The 22,304-nt window shown below is 44.6% G+C and overlaps 1 protein-coding gene across 3 annotated transcripts in view; it reads right to left on the reverse strand.

Moving 5' to 3' along the window:
* DGKI (diacylglycerol kinase iota) overlaps window positions 1-22,304 on the reverse strand; it is a 507,168-nt gene that overhangs the window by 286,231 nt on the left and 198,633 nt on the right. The window lies entirely within an intron of this gene.

The raw sequence follows: 22,304 nt of genomic DNA on the forward strand, positions 1-22,304 counted from the left end.
TCTGGAAAGTAAAAAGACAAGTCCAACTTTTACTAATCATTATCATCATCATAGCAGCAGCAACAGTAACAGTAAAAGCAACTCACATGAATGTACTACCTGCCACGTGCCAGGTATTCTAGTAAGCACTTTACAAACGTGACATTTAATCCTCACCACCCTGAGAAATAAGATACGATTCTTGCTTCCACTACAGAGATAAGAAAGCTGAGGCACAAGAAGTTATACACTTAGAGCACAGCAGGACCAGGTAGTCTGAAACCAGACTCGTGCTTAAAAGCATTACATAGTTTAGCCTCGCTGACACTCAGTCCGAGTTAAAAATTCACAATAAAAATACTCTCTGAGGCTGATCTTCTCTCTAACTAAAAAACAAGCAGTAGAGAGAGGGAGAGGAAGGTGTGGAAATCTTGATTCATTGCTCCTAGTGCCATGGAAGGTGTAAGCTACCAATGCTCAGGTCTCTCTACAAAGGACAAGCTAAAAGGCAGAATTGCATGAATAATTTTGGGGTTTGAGCGCTGAAAGACACTTACTATAGCAAAGCCAATCTGTGAAATAGCCCATCAAAGCATCCATGTGTGAAAGGCCCCGAGTCCCTGTCCTCAAGAAAGGCACTGCCACAGGGTACATTCTAAGGACTGGCTTCTCCTACTGGGATTTGATTTTTGAACTAAAAATTGAGGTGATGCTGCTACAAAAGGAGCCTGGAAGAAATGCAAACCAGCACCTTGGGAGGGACAGAATCGGCAAAGAAACTACAGCCTCCTGCCTCCTAGACGGCTCTACTCATTCAAACACAGGGTCTCCACAGTGTCATCAGACACCAATCAAGCACCAAGAACACTGCAGTCAGTACTGCGGCAACGGCATGTGCCATCCTAATACCCGCTGACTAAGGTTTAGGTACTGTGCTTGCAAATGCTTTCATCATTCTTGGTTTTCCTCTCCCTGAGGAAAGGACATAGTCTGGAACTTTAAGCAAGTCTGGCAATCAATTGATTTTGCAAAAAGACAGGATAAAGGGAAACCCAAGCATCTAGCTACACTACTGAAAAGTGTCTTGGCTTCACTACTAAAAAGAAAGAGGGGATGATGGGTAGGAGGAAAAAGGAAGGGTGGGAGAAGGGGAGAGAGAAGAAGAATGATAAGTAGAAGCGGCAGCACCAGCAGGGGCAACATCACTCAAGGCAACAGTAATAAAATTCTAGGTTTGTGGTTTTTCATGAGCTGAGTGCCCATTAGCAAACTCTTGATGTGCTCCTGTTAGCTGGAACTCCTGGTGGGGACCACCGCTTTAGCGTAACCTGGAGCAAATGCATGGGGCTCTAGAGTCCTGTTGCTCAAGAGTTATAGTGACGCTTGAGAGTCAATCTCATTCTACTCGTTATCCATCAGCCCCCTAGGAGATTTCACAGCAAGCAAGCAAAGCGACACTCTCATGGCAGCAACCACGTACAGGCTGATTCAAGGCCACCTGAAAAGCCTCCCTCCAGTTAAGTCCTGCGCTGGTCGAGCTTTGCGCCTGACCGTGTGCTCTGTGCTGGAGTCTGCATAAGGTTGCATAAGGGCTCCATGAGGCTCCTAAGAAGCCACTGGGGATGGTGGGAAGGGACAAACATGCACTCATCGAAGCCAGAATACCTCTTCCTTGCCTTGCTTTCCATCTGGATTTCAAGTCAGAATCCTTTTTGAATACGGGATTTTGCCTGGAAAAGTTTGAGAGCCAGTAGGTAAAGACTGTTCTCTCTCATTTTCCTAGGATAACATGCAGTTACACTGATACATCAGGTTTAATCCCTGGGTCAGGAAGATCCCCTGGAGAAGGGCATGGCAACCCACTCCAGTATTCTTGCCTGGAGAACCCCATGGACAGAGGAGCCTGGTGGGCTACAGTTCATGGGGTTGCAAAGAGCTGAACATGACTGAAGTGACTTTAGCATACATGCACACACACAGATATCATTCATGTGTAATAATTCAAGTGCAATGTACTACAGATGATAATATAAGAAAAGTGCCTTACACTATAAAACTGATTTTATTTAGACAATATTGAATTTTTAAAGGCCCTCATAAAATATAATATGTGCTTCTATGCCTTCTGAGGCAGAATATATAAACCATAATCTGAATTTGTCTTTATAATCACAACATGATACATTTTACTATAGAGAACAGTCATTTTTCTGCTTCCTGTCTATCAGGCTAGAAGTTGTTGTGTCTGACTTTAGTTGCCCTCAATTTCCTAAATGACAGTTTCTAAACAGCTTATAATCTGATAAATTAGATAATTAAGGTCCATATATAATCATATGAAAAATTAAGCAAATAAATTCTGATTGAAGGCCCCAGTTCTTTTTCCATAGTAGAAAAATATATCGATTTTTGCTTCTCAACTGATGAAAACTGTTTCAGTGAATCAAAAGTCCGAACTGCTGACTTCTTGGTATATTACTGTGCTTCAATTGGTTCAAGTTCCTTGAAGCAGCTGAATAATAAGCTCCTGCACAAAAATGCTCAATTCATGCTTGGTTATGTTCCAATTTTTATTTGCAAGAGTCAAACTAAATATAAATATAAAATGCAGGAATGTAGATATTCTAAATACTGTAAGTATTCACCTTACATATGACCTGGGAAGTAAACATGCTTAAAAATTATAAAAGTTTAATAATTCACTCTTTTGATTTAAAGGCCAATTAGGCTTATTGTTTCAAATATCAAGTGACCTCAGTACCTTTCCAAGGGTTTCCTCATTTCGTAAAAGGAGGTTCATGAATTTGTAATTGTGTGTGTGTCCATGTGTGTGACATCTGTAAACACTAGTGGGCAGGCACACCTGGGAAAACTAAGACAATATAGGCCAGACTATAAATTATATCCCATTATACAATGCTTCCCAGGTGGTATTAGTGGTAAAGAACTGGCTTGCCAGTGCAGGAGACACAAGAGATGTGGGTTGGCTCCCTGGGTCAGGAAGATTTCCTGGAGAAGGAAATGGCAACCCTCTCCAATTATTCTTGCCTGAAAAATCCCATGGACAGAGGAGCCTGGCAGGCTATAGCCCATGGGGTCACAAGAGTTGGACACGACTAAGGGGCTGAGCACACACACAGTGACCGTAATTTACTTATATAATCACGACGCCATGAAAATATGCTATGCTCTAGGAGGGTGGGCACAACCTAACCAGCAGACCCAACAGTGACGTAAAAGAACACCTTCCAAGTTCTGACTTGGCCCTACACGTTTCCCACACTGCAGGCACTGCTGGCGCTCTACGCAGTAACAATTCCTCTCCAAACTTCAGCTCATCTCAGGCACAGAAGCAAAACAGCCTTAGACCACTGGCACTGGGGATGGACGCTGGAGAGGGGCCGAAAGGACCAGAGGCAATAGTGGTGGAAAGCATGTGACTGTCCCCGAGAAAGAGTTTAATATCTCACCCTATCCCACCTACCCACTCCCTTTGGTCACAAGTCCCTGATTCATCTGTACCACCAAGCAAGCTATGTTTGCTTCCTTTGAATAAGAGATTCGGTTTCTACTAAGTAACAATAAAGATCTGGTGGTAGGCAACAACATTTGATAGAAAGAGAGAGAAGCAAGGGAGAGAAGGAAAGAGGAGGAGAAAGAAAAGGAACCTAGCTTCACAGGTTTATGATTTGTGACAGGTCAAGGCCACCACACGGCAAGGTAACTTAATTCAAATGTCACCCCTAATAATGTGAAATCTGACCCAAGAAGCGTATATGACAAGGCTGACTGAGCCTCTCCCGAATAAACATCCACCAAATCTCATGTTTCCCTGAAGATGAGCGAGTCATCCTGCCTCTGACCACATCTCTCCTGCAGTATTCTTAAAGACACCCTCCCCCAACACACACACACACACACAGGTTTAATCACAGAGATCAGAAGCAGAGAAGCAGGAGGGAAAATGTAGTCTCCAGAGCCCATGTGGCCACTCTTTCTCAGCCTCCTGTCTCAAGAGACCTCAGGGGCCAGAGCCTACTGCTGGCCAAACAGTAGTATGGGCCTGGCAGCACCTCACTCGCAGAGAGTCCGCAGAACACAGGCTCCCAGATCAAATGCAAGAAACCAGTGTTTCCATCAGCCCCAACCCTGTCACAAGGCCACAGGGACAAAAGGACGAATGGCCAGGAAAGGGGCTCTGAGCAAGGATGCAGCCACATGGGGAGAGGGGAAGGAGGCAGAGAAGGTCCTGGGGGAAAGACAGGATGAGGAGCTGAGTGGTGAAAAGCTGGGAGAAGAAGGCTAGATGACTGTAAAGTAATTAGCCTCCAATTAAAATAAATAAATAAATAAACAAAAAGCAGAAGGCTGGATGAGGTGGTGGGCTGAGCTTCCAAACTCAGGCTCCCCCAGCTGTCTTCTCCCCAGTAATTCTCTACCTCCTCACCCTTCCCACCTCACAAGAATCATGGTGAAAAAGAGAAGCTGAGTGCTGGGAGTCAGGTAAAGGAGAAACAGCAGGCAGGGTGAGAAGAATTTTATCCTCACTTCTGGACCCAAAGCTCTGTTTACAGGCGGGCACTCTGATGGAAAAGGGAGATGGGGCGATCGGGCCCAGACAAGGCCATCCCTTCTTCCTCTCTAAGGGTGGAGGTAAAGGAAACCTCCTAAGCCTTCCGAGGGTCAGGAATCCGGCAAACCTTCAGTGGGGACTGCCTCTATGGGCAAGGCGAACAAGAACACTGCTGCTGTCTAATCCTAGGTAAATGGAAAACAAGAGTTCTTTGATTTATTTAAAAACCTAATTAGAAGAAATGACAAGCATCCTTGGCAAGTGCTGCTCCTCCGGGGCGTCTAGGATGCAATCTGCAAATTGGTATTAGGCAAAAAAGAAGAATGACATTATCTGGAGGCTTCATTACTGTGGCTTCAGGGCCAACGCAAAGGCTTCATGGCCACGTGTGAGGGAGCCTCTCTTTCTCAGATAGAAAGACGGGACATTTTGGACAAATCAAGAGGGTGGGTAGCTGAAGTGCCAGCACACCCCTATTTTGGCTCCTCAGTACATAAGTAAGCCTTTCTTACTTGGCAGGATTGCCATGGTGATGTCAGGATTTCACAAGCCTGGACCTGGGAGCAGAGAGGCCACATGTCAGGACAAGTCTGTGCCCAGCGAGAGTCTCCGAGCCCTCTCTCTCTCTCAAGAGTCTCCTGGAGAGAGACCTTGCTTGGTGTGACAGGTGCCAGCCCTCGCCCTGGGCACCACTGTGCATGTTGGAGAGTCCAGGCCTTCATGTGTCAGGGTGCCACCTGTTTGGACCACGTGTCCTCTGGAGAGGGCTCAGTACAGGGGCTGGGGCCCTCCGAGACACACCCCATCACCACTGTCTGAGGTACTAAAGATGCCAGAAGCGCCTCAGAATACATGAAAGCAAAAGGATCAAGACCAACAGGAGGCTTGGTCAGGGATCAGATAAACTGTAACAGAAGTACTCATGCAATGCTGAAACACACACCAGTACACCTAAATCTGCGGTTCACTGGAATTGGCGCGGTCTGAGGTCTGCATGTTGCTAAAACACGGAGCGCTAAGCAGGAAGTGAAGCAAAGGAAGCTTCTGTCCTTCTTGGGAGAAGCTGGAGAGCCACTTGAGATAAGGAGGACTCGAGACGAAGGTCGTTAACAGGAGAAGGCCCTGCATGGCTAAATGCTAAATGAACAGCTCGGACAATAAAAGCTGTCATTTAGAGCAGAGGCTGAATCAGTAAAAAGCACCTAACAGGAAAAACACACACACACACACACACACACAATTCTTTAACTGGGCCTTAAAAGATATATAAATATTTGAAAAATTGAAGACACTGTCGCAGGAAGAAGATCCAGAGTCTCTTTACACAGTAGGCATCGATGCCTCCTAAGAGGAACTGATCCGGCTTCTGCGTGTCCAGTGGGGCCCCGAGCCAGGGGCTCACAGGTGTCCATTTGCATGAGTCACTGGACATTGCATTTCGTGGTGGAGTGTGGAGGCTTCTCTGTGTGTCGGGGCAGGCAATCAGGTGGAGGTTCACAGAGGCGAGGAGTGGGAACGCTTGCTGTGGGTCACGAGTAACTCAAAGAGAAATGGCAGAGCAAAACCATTCCCGAGAGTCCCAGGGTTAAAAAGGATGAGGTTACCAGGAGATGGGGAGAGTCCCCTGTGTTTCCACACTGCTCTAATCCAACACCAGGAAACACTGATACATAATAGGAGCTCAAGAGATGTTCTGGAAGGGAGGGAGAGAGGAATGGAGGGGAGAAGAATGGGCTTGCAGAACAGGCCTTTCTCCTCAACATAAGCCCCCAGACTAACCTCAGGCTAGAGAACTGGTGGCTTTGGAATGATGAGAGAAACCTCCTCCCCCTCCAAGGCACAGGCATTCTCAGGGGAGGTAACCCTGAAAGGAGAAAGAAAGTGGGACCTAGAGGTGTTTGTGGGACAGAAGACCTTTATAAGTCTTAGAGGGAAAATGGGATAGAGGCTTCATGGGGAGGACAGCTGAACAAATTTTGTGACCACAAATGGTGTCTTTGGGGGAGTTTCAGAGACATCAGACAAGAAGGGTATCTTGCCAAAGGCTGAAAGTGAAAGTATTAGTTGCTTAGTCACGTCCAACTCTTTGCAACCCCACGGACTGAAGCTCATGACGGTAGCCCACCAGGATCCTCTGTCCTTGGAATTCTCCAGGCAAGAATACCTGAGTGAGTAGCCTTCTCCAGGGGATTCCCTTCTCCAGGGGATCTGCCAGACCCAGGGATCAAACTCAGGTCTCCACTGCAGGCAAAGCAACCATACTCTAATTTTAAAAGGTGATTTTTTAAGTAATGAGAGGTCATAGTGAAAATTCACGTATTAGGCAACAAGGCCCTGAAATGGAATGATAAAGAATGGAGCAGAAGGAAAAGCGGGAAAGCCAGAGTGATGAGCCACCGAGAGAGTGGGGCCCTCTTTCCATCTCATGCAGGTCTCCCAAAAGGAGGCCCCAGCCTGGGCTCTGTGCCTCTCAGGAGCAGACCAGCCCTGGATGGCTGCACTCCAAGCCGCTGTGTGTGCAGCAGCTCACTACATGCCCTTGTCTCTCGTGCCCTGTTATGGTAGGGACTGCCTCTGAAGTACTGCGATAGAACTCACTGAATGCGCTCTTCAAACAGTAGAGTTTGTTCTGCACTAAGGCACACATTATCTGAAGCACTTTCCATGTGAAAGTGTTTATGTTTCCAGAGACACCTCCCCTGAGAAACCGCGATAAGCCTGTAAATCTCAGGTAGGCAGGACCCATCCGAGCTAAGACACAGAAGGGCCTGCTCCACAGCGCCCCTAGAGACACAGACAGTAGGAGAAAAGTGCCATTGTTGGGACATGGATACATTTTTCTATTTCCCCAAAAGCCAGTGCATTTTATATTTTTCACGTGAAGAGAAAGAAAACCAAACTCTTAGAGCAGGAAGCCAAAGGGAAGGGAGCTGAATATGAAGAACCACATGGAAAAATGAGACTACCACCTGGAAACCTTACCTCATCCAGAAAAGCAGCCAATCAGGGCTCACAGGAGGAACAATTTGGGAAGAACCAAATTACTAGCTAGTGAGTTAATTCAAAGCTGAAGTTGATGGCTGGTTATCAAATGAAACCTCACTGTGTTTTGACCATTGGATTAGGATTGGAACAAGTTGTGGTCAGAACAGCACAGGCTCATTTTGGTTTTGTTTCTTTAAATAGCTATTTGGCTGTGCCAGGTCTTAGCTACAGCAAGTGGGATCTCTGATCTTAGTCGTGGCAGGCAGGATCTTTAGTTGCGGCATGTAGGATCTAACATGTAGGGAGCGAACCTGGGTCCCCTGTAGTGGGAGTGTGGAATCCTAGTCACTGGACCACCAAGGAAGTCGCTAGGTTCATTTTAAGAGGGGAAAAAAGGTCCATGTCCCTATTTCAATAGTTCATCCTTACAGTGAAACTCCTGGTGACTCAGGCAATAAAGAATCTGCCTGCAATGCAGGAGACACAGGTTGGAACCTTGGTCCAGCAAGATTCCCTAGAGAAGGAAATGGCAACCCACTCCAGTATTCTTACCTGGGTAATTTCATGGACAGAGGAGCCTGGTGGGCCCAGTCCATGGGGTTGCAAAGAGTTGGACATGACTTAGGGACTCAACAGTGAAATTTCTACCAAATCAGTCTCTTTAAGAGTGATTTAAAAGTGGCTTATGCTAGAGAATTTTTTTTAATTTTTATTTTTACTTTATTTTACTTTATAATATTGTATTGGTTTTGCCATACATTGACATGAATCCACCACGGGTGTACATGAGTTCCCAAACATGAACTCCTCTCCCACCTCCCACCCCATATCATCTCGCCATGCACCAGCCCCAAGCATCCTGTATCCTGCATCAAACATAGACTGGCGATTCGTTTCTTACATGATAGTATACATGTTTCAATGCCATTCTCCCAAATCATCCCACCCTCTCCCTCTCCCTCAGAGTCCAAAAGTCCACTCTACACATCTGTGTCTCTTTTGCTGTCTTGCATACAGGGTCATCATTACCATTTTTCTAAATTCCATATATATGTGTTAGTATACTGTATTGTTGTTTTTCTTTCTGGCTTACTTCACTCTGTATAATCGGCTCCAGTTTCATCCATCTCATTAGAACTGATTCAAATGTATTCTTTTTAATGGCTGAGTAATACTCCATTGTGTATATGTACCACAGCTTTCTTATCCATTCATCTGCTGATGGACATCTAGGTTGTTTCCATGTCCTGGCTATTATAAACAGTGCTGTGATGAACATTGGGGTACATGTGTCTCTTTCTATTCTGGTTTCCTTGGTGTGTATGCCCAGCAGTGGGATTGCTGGGTCATAAGGCAGTTCTATTTGCAATGTTTTTTTTGTTTGTTTGTTTTTTAAATGAGAAGAAAGTGATAGGTACAGGCTTCTGTAATAGGCTTTAATAAAAAACTGCCACATGACTCTTAGGAGAAGTCTACATCTTGGAATTTGATTGGGTAACTGGTATATACATCTACTACCTTTTGTACATCTACATAAAATTCAGGTCCAGTTATTGAGACATAAACCAAACATAGATTGCAGCTGTTACTTATGAAAAGGATGATGAATGGCCTGCTAAGTTTGTATTGGCTGGTACAAGTTTAATGGAAACATACCAACACTTGGTTGTGCCCAGAACCAGGCTGATTATGCTCTGGGTACCCCTCATTGACTGGTCCAAGTCTGGTGTTCCTTCTACCAGCTTTGCATGGGGACTTCTGACTAATGAACCCCAAGAAATCACCAAAACGCCATAATTCTATTTCCTATTCCTGACTCTCATTTTACCCAAGGAGACACCATATTTCCATGACGACTATTGTTGACTGTCTATGCACTCTGTTACTCTCATCTCTTGTTTTGCTGTGTATTTTCTTCTGCCTGCTTGTCTTCGCCTCATTTCTTCTTTACCATTTGTTTCCTCTGTGCCTCTCAGCTTTGATGTTAGCAGGTTCTAACAGTGGCTGGTCAATAGCTTTAACTTCATCATCTTTCTGCTTTGGTTCTCAGCTGCTTTTATGGCTGTTCCCTGCTCAATGTTTGTACTCTCTTCAAAGTTATCTCAGATCAAAGCTGCCATGTATCTTGTTGTAGACTGACGTGCTTCTGTACGTACACAAAAATGTATATAAAGGCAATTACAAGTGTACAGGCACTAAAAAGTGGATACTCATGCAACTAGAAAACATAAACACATGTGTACTCACAACTTTCCATCAGTCAGGTATGAGTTGGGCATATTACAGAAGTCATAGAAGAGACAACGGGAAACGGTGTTTCAGTGTTCTCTTAATTGTCTTGTTCTAAGGTGGTGTATTGGGCTTCCCTGGTAGCTCAGAGGTTAAAGCATCTGCCTGCAATGTGGGAGACCTGGGTTCGATCCCTGGGTTGGGAAGATTCCCCTGGAGAAGGAAATGGCAACCCACTCCAGTATTCTGGCCTGGAGAATCCCATGGACGGAGGAGCCTGGTGGGCTACAGTCCACGGGGTCACAAAGGGTCAGACACGACTGAGCGACTTCACTTTCAAGGTAGTGTATCAAGGGCAAAGCAGGGATCTGAAGCTTAACATAAACTAGGAAACACCAACCACAGTTTGCCTTTTAATATCTGCCAGCCTGATAGCACTATATATGCCATCTTACTTGCAGCATGATTCCTAATACATTCGCATTATCAGTTTACTCCGTGGAAATACATGCAATTGTTTTTTTTTGGTTGTTTTTTCTAAAGTTCACAGCACGAGATCTCTAAACAATAATCTAGAGACATTTACTTTAATCCAGAAGATTGCATCTACTTAAAAAGCCATATCAAACTGTGGTAAATTACCTATCCCTTCACTGTCATTTCCAACATCCCAAGCCTGGAAAACCCCATGGGCAAAGGAGCCTGGTAGGCTGCAGCCCATGGGGTCGCGAAGAGTCGGACATGACTGAGCGACTTCACTTTCACTTTTCACTTTCCTGCTTTGGAGAAGGAAATGGCAACCCACTCCAGTGTTCTTGCCTGGAGAATCCCAGGGACAGAGGAGCCTGGTGGGCTGCCATCTATGGGGTCGCACAGAGTCGGACACGACTGAAGCGACGCAGCAGCAGCAGCAGCAAGCTGCTGAGGACATAATGAAGACAGTCTTTTCAGTCAATCTGACCCAGAAGGCCACCATTTCCATTTCAGTTCACCCAAAACTGTATCTCCAATTGGCCATGTGGTTTTCCTTCATATACATACAACTACCAATACTATTTTTCAATAAGGATACCATTATCACAAGAGTATTTACCAGAAGGCTGGCGGTGTGATATACACACCAAGTATCTGAGAGATACCGCTCAGCTCAGCCACACAATGTGGGTACCATTTACCTGCCTTACAGATAAGCAGCTGAGACCCAGTGAGACTGAGCAACTTGCCCAAGAGACACTGGCCAGGAGTGGAACTTAGGTCTTTCTGACTCAAAACAGTATCCTTCTATTACATCTTACTACTTTTCATTTTACTAGTGATGGATTAGGGGAACAAGACTAATGAAGCCAGGAATCCATTATACTTGACATGATTGCCTTAGATGATCTGTCCTCATGAGAATCCCAAGGAGATGATTAATGACAACCTACCAAGACCCCCTGTGCCAAGAATGGTCAATAGCAGTCTCTGTCTTCCAGGAGAATCAAATAAGAAGGGCACAACACGGGCAAAACTTGACTTAAAACCCTGCAATACCTGTAGTAGTGAGTGTGGCATCTCCCCATGAAGAGCCTTAAAAATAAGGCAGAAATTCAAGCATCTTGGATTCTAAGTATAACGATACTTAAACAGCAGGGCTGATCTGGGGATAGGTGTCTGTCTGTGTCTTCCAACAATCTCATCATTGAACCCATTCATTCATTCCGTGAAAAAGGGTAGGATAATAATCACTCAGTGCTACACTGTTCTCAGTGCTGAGGATCCAGGCAGAGTCCCATGCTAAATGAAGCTCATGCCTTAATGGAGGACACAGACATACGTAAGAAGTGATGCTGTTATAAAGACTAGAAAGTGATGAGTGCTGTGAAAGATCTAGAGACTGGAGAAAGGGCTCAGCTGGGCTGGTTGTTTCACCCTCTTTTATTCAGTGCAAGAGAGGAGATGATGATGTGGCCCTGAAGTTAATACCTGGATACCCAGGGTACCCAATACCCTGGCACTGCCTGTTGGGTTTCAGCTTCTGACAACCCCCTGAAGCCACTTTCACTTGAGGAGTAACGATCAAAGCAACCAGTTTTTACTGAGCACATGTAACTGGCTGTGTCATTCATTGCTGCATATGCTTTATCTCACTGATAGTTCATGGCAACCATAAGCGGTAGGTATTATCCACACTTTAATGTGGTATATCTAGGCCTCAGACATGAAACTGAGGCCTAAAGAGGTTAAAACAATGAAGGACATCACACAACTAGAAAACCCCAAAGACTAGATTTGAAGCCGGGTCACTTGATTCCAAAGCCTGCATATCTTCTCAAACAAAGACCTCAGAGCCGACTTTGCCAATTCCTTGCATCTTTAAAACATCACCTTCTGCAATCTGTATCTGTCTGGCATATGAGGTAGGAAAAACAAAACCAAAAAAATCTCCTAAAATACAGTCAATGTCACCTTGGGGCCAGTAGTAGTTCTTGGTAACTGCTAACGTGAAAAATGCTTCAGCCAAGACTGGGGCCTCTCAGAAACAAGAGGGTTGGTTAGAGCCCAGTGCTCTGGGTCCTTCACACTGAGGGACACTGAAGGAAGAAAAAGATTTTCTGTACACCTGGGCATTGCCTGGATGATATGCAAATCCTATGCCAAATCACATGTAAATTATTTTTATTAAGTAACAGAACCATGCCAATGTCAAGTAAGAACTGAACTGGGCCACACAGGCTCATAAACCACCCCTCACCACACACACACAAATGCAGCTTCAATCTAAAAGTATCATTGCAAAAAAAGAAAAGGGTCCAGGTAAGACTCTGCTTCCATTGCAGGCAGCATGGGTTCGATCCCTGGTCAGGGAACTAAAATACCACATGATGCACAGTCAGTTTAGGTGCTCAGTCGTGTCCAACTCTTTGTGACCCCATGGACTGCAGCACTCCAGACCTCCCTGTCCATCACCAACTCCTGGCGCTTACTCAAACTCATTTCCATTGAGTCGGTAATGCCACCCAACCATCTCATCCTCTGTCATCCCCTTCTCCTCCCGCCTTCAATTTTTCCCAGCATCAGGGGCTTTTCCAATGAGTCAGCTCTTCACATCAGGTGGCCAAAGTATTAGAGCTTCAGCTTCAGTATCAGTCCTTCCAGTGAATATTCAGGACTGATCTCCTTTAGGATGGACTTGTTGGATCTCCTTGAGTCCAAGGGACTCTCAAGAGTCTTCTTCAACACTACAGTTCAAAAGCATCAATTCTTCGGCACTCAGCTTTCTTTACAGTTCAATTCTCACATCCATACATGACTACAGGAAAAACCATTGCTTTGACTAGATGGACCTTTGTTGGCAAAGTAATGTCTCTGCTTTTTAATATGCTGTCTAGGTTGGTCATAGCTTTTCTTCCAAGGAGTAAGCATCTTTTAATTTCATGGCTGCAGCAACCATCTGCAATGATTTTGTGTGTGGCCAAAAAACAAAAATAAAGTATTACTGCAGAACAGATGACTACTATTCTCAGAGGCTCAAACTCTAAAAATAAGATGGACACACACACACACACACACACACACACACACGGCTTAATGGAAGGTTAAAACAAACACAAAAGAATTATATAAAGATACATAAAAGTTATGAATGAAGCCCCAGAGTAGTGATTAAGTATCTCTGAGTTTTCTTTCCTTTACATGGGAGTAAACTGCCCCAATGACCACCCCAAAGGGTTGCTATTACTGACCAATATTGACAAGAGGAAAACTGTACTGTGTGGGTATTTCTCAAATAGTTTTCTACTGAATACTGAGATCCTACAAGATGACAGGTGTTCTGTGGGGAAAATAACGAGTTTTCAACAATCATCCCATCCCCCGAGCAAACATATAGGAAATCCTCCACACCACAGCCCTTCTTTGGAGAAGGAAATGGCAACCCCCTCTAGTATTCTTGCCTAGAAAACCCCATGGACAGAGGAACATGGCGAGCTACAGTCCATGGGGTCACAAAAGAGTTGGACACAACTTAGTGACTAAACAAGTGCCCTTCTTAGAGTTTCAGAGTAAATATTTGATTGTTAAAGGTGTTTAAGCTTATTTGATTATAAGGTTCTTTTTTTTATCACAAGGCTCTTTTAAGGAATGATATCCCATATTGCTTTTATAGGAGTTCAGTGCTCTCTAGAACATTTTAATTTTTTTTAAGCACACTGAACAAATAGACAATGGTGCTGCTGATGCCAGGTCAGCTAGGAGAGTGACAGAACCCTGCAGCTTCCTGGGTTCCATATCTTATCACTCTCTCTAGTGCATAAAGTGGACGGGGTCTGTATTATATGCTCCTCAGGTATACAGATAACACTCTATGTGAAATAATCACAGTGATAATGATAGTTGTAACAACAACAATGACTAACTTTTACTAAGGACCTGCTACATGCTGGTCTCAGTTCTGTGTGTGCACCTGGCTGACCTCGTGGAAACTGCCAATCATCTGGCCAGACACATATGGGCAACACCCCTTGCACCCACGGGAACACCCTGCCCTCTTCCTCCATTCACATCCCCTGACTCAGGGGTCAAAAGCAGAGAGCCCGTCTGAGCAAATGCTTTTTCAGAATTATTCTGGTTGATGGCTCTGTTCTCTCTGAGTCATCTGCATTCATGAGCTCCCCAGCATCCTCATGGTTGGAGGCGTCTCTGGCAGAGAGCGGCGGCCTCAGAGGCTCCACGGAGATGGCATCTTTGCACCAGCACCCAAACAGCTTGCAAGGCTGGCTTGGGCTCCTGAGCTTCGCTGCCACACTCCCAGCTCTCTCTCTCTGTGAGCCCGCACCCGCCCAGCCAGGCCACCGTCTGGAGGTACAGAGCATCAGTCTGCTGTGTTGGATGACCAGAGGCGGCAAGCAGGCAGTCCCAGTGCAGTCTGAAGCTCCCGTCCATTGTGGGTGCTCTGGGGTGTCCACCCCCCAGACCCGAATGCACAGATGGTCAGAGGTCGTCAGCCACCTGTGCTGGGGACCAGCTCTCTCTTCTCGCTCCCAGCACACAGATGCACGCAAACCAGCATCTGCACATACTGCTGTCCGGTACCCGCATCTTCCAGAAATGAATCAGACAGGACTGTCACCAGCTTTTTTCCTTTTTAAAGCAAAAAGCTGAAAGTTTCCTTCAAATAGGACAGAGAGCTACTGCCCTCGTATTCTTGGGATCTTCCCAACCCAGGGATCAAACCCAGGTCTCCCACATTGCAGGTGGATTTGGTACTCTCTGAGCCACCAGGGAAGTCCCCGTTCTTCTTACAAGTTTCTTTCAAAAACCCAGGGACGTAGCCAGCATCCTCGTGAGCAGATGCCGTGGTGCCCAATGACAAGGATGAGGCTTCTGACCAAGAAGAAGATATGGCCTGGGAAATATAGTCCAGAAAGAGTTACTTTGGTTTATAGCAGTCAATTGGTTCCACCCACGACCTGGGGAGACTATGCGTACTACCACGGCAGCAAAAGGACAGGGAAAGTATGAGACCCTCACTGTTGGGGCTAGGCAGATCCTCCTGAAGGGAAAGTGTGAGCCCCTCACTGTCGGGGCTAGGCAGAATCCTCCTGAACAGAAGGCCGTGCTGAAACCAAAGTCCAACCAAAGTACTGATTAGCTCATTCAACTAATGATATTGAAGTACAATCAGGGACAGGAGACAAAGAAGGAGGAGGTTAACCTTTATCAACTAATTTAATCCTCCCACCAATTCCGAGAAGCAGATGTAACCATCACTGTTTTACAGGGAGACCTGAGACGCAGAGCAGCAGGACAGAGCCAGGACTTCTATCCAGAGCTACCTGTCTCTGCGTCCGAGTGGCTCCTCTCTCCCCACTCCCCCTCCTCCCCATCTCACCTGGCCTCCTTAATGCAATTCCTTCATTTCCTAACACTATATTTGTCTAGTGCCAAACAGTATTAAGGTCAGGTGTCACAGGTGGGGTTGCCCACTTTTGCCCAATGCAAACCACCAAACACACGAACAAAACAATAACAAAAGCAGAACAGTACCCATTAGCCTACCCACCAAAAGAAGGCAACACAAGCACGTTTAAAAATAGAGAAGATATATCTGGTAACAGCACTCTGAAGTCTGTCAGCTCCTTTTCCCTCTTACCCAACCTACGCAGTCTCCCTCACCTTTCTACCTTTTCTTTTCCCATAGTTCTTGGCTTCTGGCACCTACCTGTCTGTCTGCTCATGTTTCCAGAAAGCCACATACCTGTCAACTGAGATCCTCCAGCAAGCCCGATTTAAATATACCTGTGCAAGGGCATCTGAGAGCCACATGCAGGCACCTGTGTGGCCAGGTAAGGTAATTCACTTTAACAGAATGAATACTGCCTTTACTTCCTAGGGCTGCCCTAGCCAAGTACCATACCCTGGGGAACCGAAAGCAATAGAAATGTGAATTCTCGCACAGCCTGACTCCGAGGTGTTAACAGGGTTGGCACCCTTCTGAGGTTGAATCTGTCCAGACCTCTCTCCTAGCTTCTGGTAATAGGTGCAGGCCTTGGCTTGCGGCTCTGTCACCCCAGTCTCTGCCTGCACCAGGATGTGGCTTTCTTCCCTGTCTACCCCTGTGTGTCCTCTCCTCTTTTGTAAGGACGCTTGTCAAAATGGATGAGGTCCCACCCTACTGCAGTGTGACCTCATCTTAATTATATCTGCAGCAATCCTATTTCTGAATAAGTCATATCTGGGGGTAGTGGGGGTAAGGACCTAAGCATATTTGGGGGGTACACAATTGACCCCATAACAGCTACTGTACACCAGACATGGGTTCCAGGCCACTTCATTTGGTCCTGATACTCTATGAAGTATATCAGTGGCTCCCTACCCACTGTGTGTGACAGAACATAACATCAGCTGTAGAGTCTGTTTTTAAAATACTCGTGTCTGGTCCCACTCTCCAGAGATCCTGATGTGGCAGGGAACCAACCATTTTACAAAGTAAAATTAAGAAATAAAGTTTCAAAAGGAACGACAATGCTTATCCAGGAATAAGAATCACTGGGGTCAATCTTAACAACAATACAATAAATCAGGAAATGGGAGCAAAAAGGAAGTGAAACACTATGTCCAAAATTCACTCCGTACCTGGATGAAACAAAAGGTTTTCCAACCCAGGTCAGTTTCACTGAGAACCCCCATCCTTTCCACCACCCAAGTGTGACCATGGTTGTCTGCCCCTCTACACAGTGATACAGGAAGTATTTTTAGGTGTAAAAATAAGTGTGCACATCTATGTCCTCTGTGGATTCTTAGTGAAGGCATGAGTGTCTTTGGGATGAGGTATGTATTTGGCTGAACATCTTTGTATATCCGATCAGCCACACACCAGAATGACTTCTACAGAGTGTCCTGACTAAGCCATGACGTTGTCACTTACAATTAACTGTCACCTGTCACTCTCAACTCAGTTTGAAGTTTCTAGTACAGGGTACTCATCTCATAAATATTTGTAGAACAAATGAATAAAGAAACACCCATTTAAGGAAATATCATGAAATAAAAGTGGTCCTTGCTGGAATTTTTTTTTTTTTTTTTCGTTTTTCACCTTATAATCATGATGGGAAATCATGATCCTTCTGCTCCAATTTCATTACTTCTGCGTCCTTTTCTTCTCTCCAGATGAGAAAAAGAAGCCATTACTAGCTTGGGGACTGTTGCTGATTTGGGAACAACTTTAATCCCATTAAATATCTACGCACAGACATTCTACAGTATTAAATGTTGTCACTGGAGGAAATACGAAAGGAAGAAGTTTAAAGGTAATTGGGTTCAGCCCTGAGATTCTGGAGCAAATGCTCCGACGACAGTCTTCATGTCCTAGATCGTCTCTGCCTCACTTGCAATGTCCTCCAACATCAGGCCCCCAGGTCCATCCATGCATGGCAGAAGGAGGTCCGAATTTGCAGGATGGCTTTGGTTTTAAATAAGTTATGGCACCGTCCCCATAAGCTGGGGTGACAGGTTCACAGCAGTCAGTTTCACACTCAAGTCCGTCCTGCTTTAGACAATAGGGCCAGGCTCCATCAGCACACAGCCATTTTTTACAACATGCACTCTGAGTTTCAGTGGAGAAAACATAGACAGACACCCCCACCCATCCTGATTTCCATTCTTACCTAACACATGCCCTTTGCTGTGTTCATGGTGTCTCGTGACTGTCTGCTCCCGCATACAAAGCATCTTCCTGCCTTTGAGTCTGCCCATGTTCCTCCCCCTGCCTGAAAAGTTCTCCTTCCCCACTCTACTTACGTAAGTCTAACCCATCTTTCAATACTGCCTTCAAGCCCCATTTCCATGAAGCCTCCTCTGTCTACTCAGCCCACACTGATTCCTCCTTTCTCTTAACTTCCACCCGTGACATTTGCTTTGCTAAATTAGGGTATGGAGTGAAAAGCACCTCTTCAGTGATGGATTCACTCCTCCTCCATGCTCTGCCTGGACTTTGTTTATAAGCCTGCAGGTAGCACCTGGTTATGGTAATCTGATACTAAACCCAACAGGTTGGCTTTCTTCAAAGGTGGTTCTTTAAAAGAAATGAGAATACATAATTTGCTTACACATGCTTTTATTTTTTTTTCCTTTCAAAACTGTTGCTCAATTCTAAGAGAGCTACAAACAGAATATTTAAACTGGAGCCTCTCTTGGAGATCTCCTTGCCTAAACCCTTATCCAAAGCAGAGGTACACCCCACTGTAGCATCCTTGAAAGATGGCCACTAACTTACTCATAAACACCCTCTTTGAGCCCATCTCTCCAGGCACCTGTGCTCTTGCTGGTTGTCCTAGCTCTGATTATTAAAGTTCTTCCTTCAGTTCAGTTCAGTCGCTCAGTCATGTCCAACTCTTTGCGACCTCATGAATCGCAGCACACCAGGCCTCCCTGTCCATCACCAACTCCCAGAGTTCACTCAGACTCACGTCCATCGAGTCAGTGATGCCATCCAGCCATCTCATCCTCGGTTGTCCCCTTCTCCTCCTGCCCCCAATCCCTCCCAGCATCAGAGTCTTTTCCAATGAGTCAACTCTTCTTGTGAGGTGGCCAAAGTACTGGAGCTTCAGCTTTAGCATCAGTCCTTCCAAAGAAATCCCAGGGCTGACCTCCTTCAGAATGAACTGGTTGGATCTCCTTGCAGTCCGTGGGACTCTCAAGAGTCTTCTCCAACACCACAGTTCAAAAGCATCAATTCTTCGGCACTCAGCCTTCTTCAGAGTCCAACTCTCACATCCATATATGACCACTGGAAAAACCACACCCTTGACTAGACGGACCTTAGTCGGCAAAGTAATGTCTCTGCTTTTGAATATGCTATCTAGGTTGGTCATAACTTTTCTTCCAAGGAGTAAGTGTCATTTAATTGCATGGCTGCAGTCACCATCTGCAGTGATTTTGGAGCCCAAAAAAATAAAGTCTGACACTGTTTCCACTGTTTCCCCATCTATTTCCCATGAAGTGATGGGACCAGATGCCATGATCTTCATTTTCTGAATGTTGAGCTTTAAAGCCAACTTTTTCACTCTCCTCTTTCACTTTCATCAAGAGGCTTTTCAGTTCCTCTTCACTTTTTGCCTTAAGGTGTTGTCATCTGCATCTCTGAGGTTATTGATATTTCTCCTGGCAATCTTGATTCCAGCTTGTGATTCTTCCAGCCCAGCGTTTCTCATGATGTACTCTGCATAAAAGTTAAATAAGCAGGGTGACAATATACAGCCTTGATGTACTCCTTTTCCTATTTGGAACCAGCCTGTTGTGCCATGTCCAGTTCTAACTGTTGCTTCCTGATCTGCATACAGGTTTCTCAGGAGGCAGGTTAGGTGGTCTGGTATTTCCATCTCTCTCAGAATTTTCCACAGTTTATTGTGATCCACACAGTCAAAGGCTTTGGCATAGTCAATAAAGCAGAAATATATGTTTTTCTGGAACTCTCTTGCTTGTTCCATGATCCAGCAGATGTTGGCAATTTGATCTCTGGTTCCTTTGCCTTTTCTAAAACCAGCTTGAACATCAGGAAGTTCACGGTTCACGTATTGCTGAAGCCTGGCTTGGAGAATTTTGAGCATTACTTTACTAGCATGTGAAACGAATGCAATTGTGCAGTAGTTTGAGCATTCTTTGGCATTGGAATGAAAACTGACCTTTTCCAGTCCTGTGGCCACTGCTGAGTTTTCCAAATTTGCTGGCATATTGAGTGCAGCACTTTCACAGCATCATCTTTCAGGATTTGAAAGAGCTCAACTGGAATTCCATCACCTCCACTAGCTTTGTTTGTAGTGATGCTTTCTAAGGCCCACTTGACTTCACATTCCAGGATGTCTAGCTCTAGGTGACTGATCACACCATCGTGACTATCTGGGTCATGAAGATCTTTTCTGTACAGTTCTTCTGTGTATTCTTGCCACCTCTTCTTAATATCTTCTGCTTCTGTTAGGTCCATACCATTTCTGTCCTTTATCGAGCCCATCTTTTCATGAACTGTTCCCTTGGTATCTCTAATTTTCTTGAAGAGATGTCTAGTCTTTCCCATTCTGTTGTTTTCCTCTATTTCTTTGCATTGATTGCTGAAGAAGGCTTTCTTATGTCTTCTTGCTATTCTTTGGAACTCTGCATTCAGATGCTTATATCTTTCCTTTTCTCCTTTTTCGCCTCTCTCCTTTTCACAGCTATTTGTAAGGCCTCCACAGACAGCCATTTTGCTTTTTTGCATTCCTTTTCCATGGCGATGGTATTCCTTATAATACAGTATTTGTCAAAGTTAAGTTTGTGGCCCATCTGTACCATAATTATTTGAGGTGCTTATTGAAAATTGCAGGTTCTCAAGTCTAACTCCAGACATACTGAATCAGCATTTGGAATAAGGATTTTAAAAAGTAATCTACATTGTTAACAGGTTTCCCAGGTGATGTTTATTATACCAAAGTGTAAGATCCACTCTTAGAGTCAGTGGATTCTATATCTAGAACTTAGTTCTACCTTTCTAACAGTGGAGAACAAAACACTTCCCTTTTCTTCTCAATGTTCACTGCAGCACTATTCACAATAGCCAAGACATGAAATCAGTGCAAATGTCCATTGACAGAGGAATAGATAAAGAAGATGTGGTGCTTATATACAATGGAATATTTGTTGTTGCTGTTTAGTTGCTAAGTCGTGTCTGACTCTTTGCAACCTCATGGACTGTAGCCCGTTAGGCTCCTCTGTCCATGGTATTTCCCTGGCAAAAATACTGGAGTGGGTTGCCATTTCCTTCTCCAGGAGATCTCCTCAACCCAGGGATTGAACCCAGGTCTGCTTAGCAGGTGGATTCTTTACCACTGAACCACCTGGGATGCCCCTACAATGGAATATTACTTAGCCATAAAAAAGAATGAAATAATGCCATTTGTAGCAACATGGATGAACTTAGAGATTATTACACCAAGTGAAGGAAGCCAGACAGAGAAAGACAAGTATCATACAATATCACTTGTATGTGTAATCTAGAGAAAGTGATACAAGTGAACTTATTTACAAAACAAAAACGGACTCACAGACTTCAAAAACAAACTCATGGTCACCAAAGGGAAAACATAGTCATGGAAATGAAGACCTTAAGCATCAAACCTTGCAACAGGGAGATTTCATCTATTGGAAAAGACACCTGGAAAGCCCCCTCTCAGATCCCAACAGAAAGAGATGTACTTTGCATCTCTGGCAGGAGTGACACTGCTTTACTATCACCATAAATAGGAAGAAAGATTTTTTTTTTTTCTCTTTACCTGGCAACAGCTTAGCCAATGAAAAATCACTATACTTCAAACTGTCAGATTCCTTCAATGGACTTTTTGTTTATAATAGCCCCTCCCAACTTCCCCATCTCTTCTATAGGAGAGTTTCCTCTCCTTCCTTCTACTACAAAGTTTCCTACACTGTCCCGGGTCTTCTCTTTGTCAATGTCCTTCCTAAAACGTGATGCCAAAATGAGGTGGAGAGAGCAAGCTAGAGAGAGCAAGCTCCAACGCTTTTATTATGAATACATATGGACAATTTTGATAGTGAGAAAACCAGTTTTGTTCCAAACGAGCCAGCGAGGTAGTATCATTCTGTAACTCTTTGTTAACAGACACATGATGCTGACTCTTCATAGTTGTTTTAATTTGGGTGCCTTTATGATTAGTTGTTCCTTTGTAAATTATCTGCTCTTCTCCTTTGTAGGTTTTTTTTTTTTTTCCTCTCTCTTTTAATTCATTACGTCTGTCTGGCAACTAAGCTGATTCAATGCATTATCTCACCTAATCCTCAAAACATTTCCCTTACTTTACAGGTAAAGAAACTGAGCCTTCAGAACATGAAATGAGGAAACATAGATCTTCAGCTTCCTCACCAACTTATGCCTTCATTTAAATAATGTTTCTGGGAGGAGAGATCTTTATCTTCCAGACACTTTGTAAAGTGAGCTAAGAGAGCCAAGTATTTGGGATGCAAGCATAAGGAAGGTTCAAAAGAACATTAGGAAGTCTCATAACTCCATTAT

This window comes from Ovis canadensis, chromosome 4, assembly GCF_042477335.2.
Source record: "Ovis canadensis isolate MfBH-ARS-UI-01 breed Bighorn chromosome 4, ARS-UI_OviCan_v2, whole genome shotgun sequence".
Taxonomy (NCBI): Eukaryota; Metazoa; Chordata; class Mammalia; order Artiodactyla; family Bovidae; genus Ovis; species Ovis canadensis.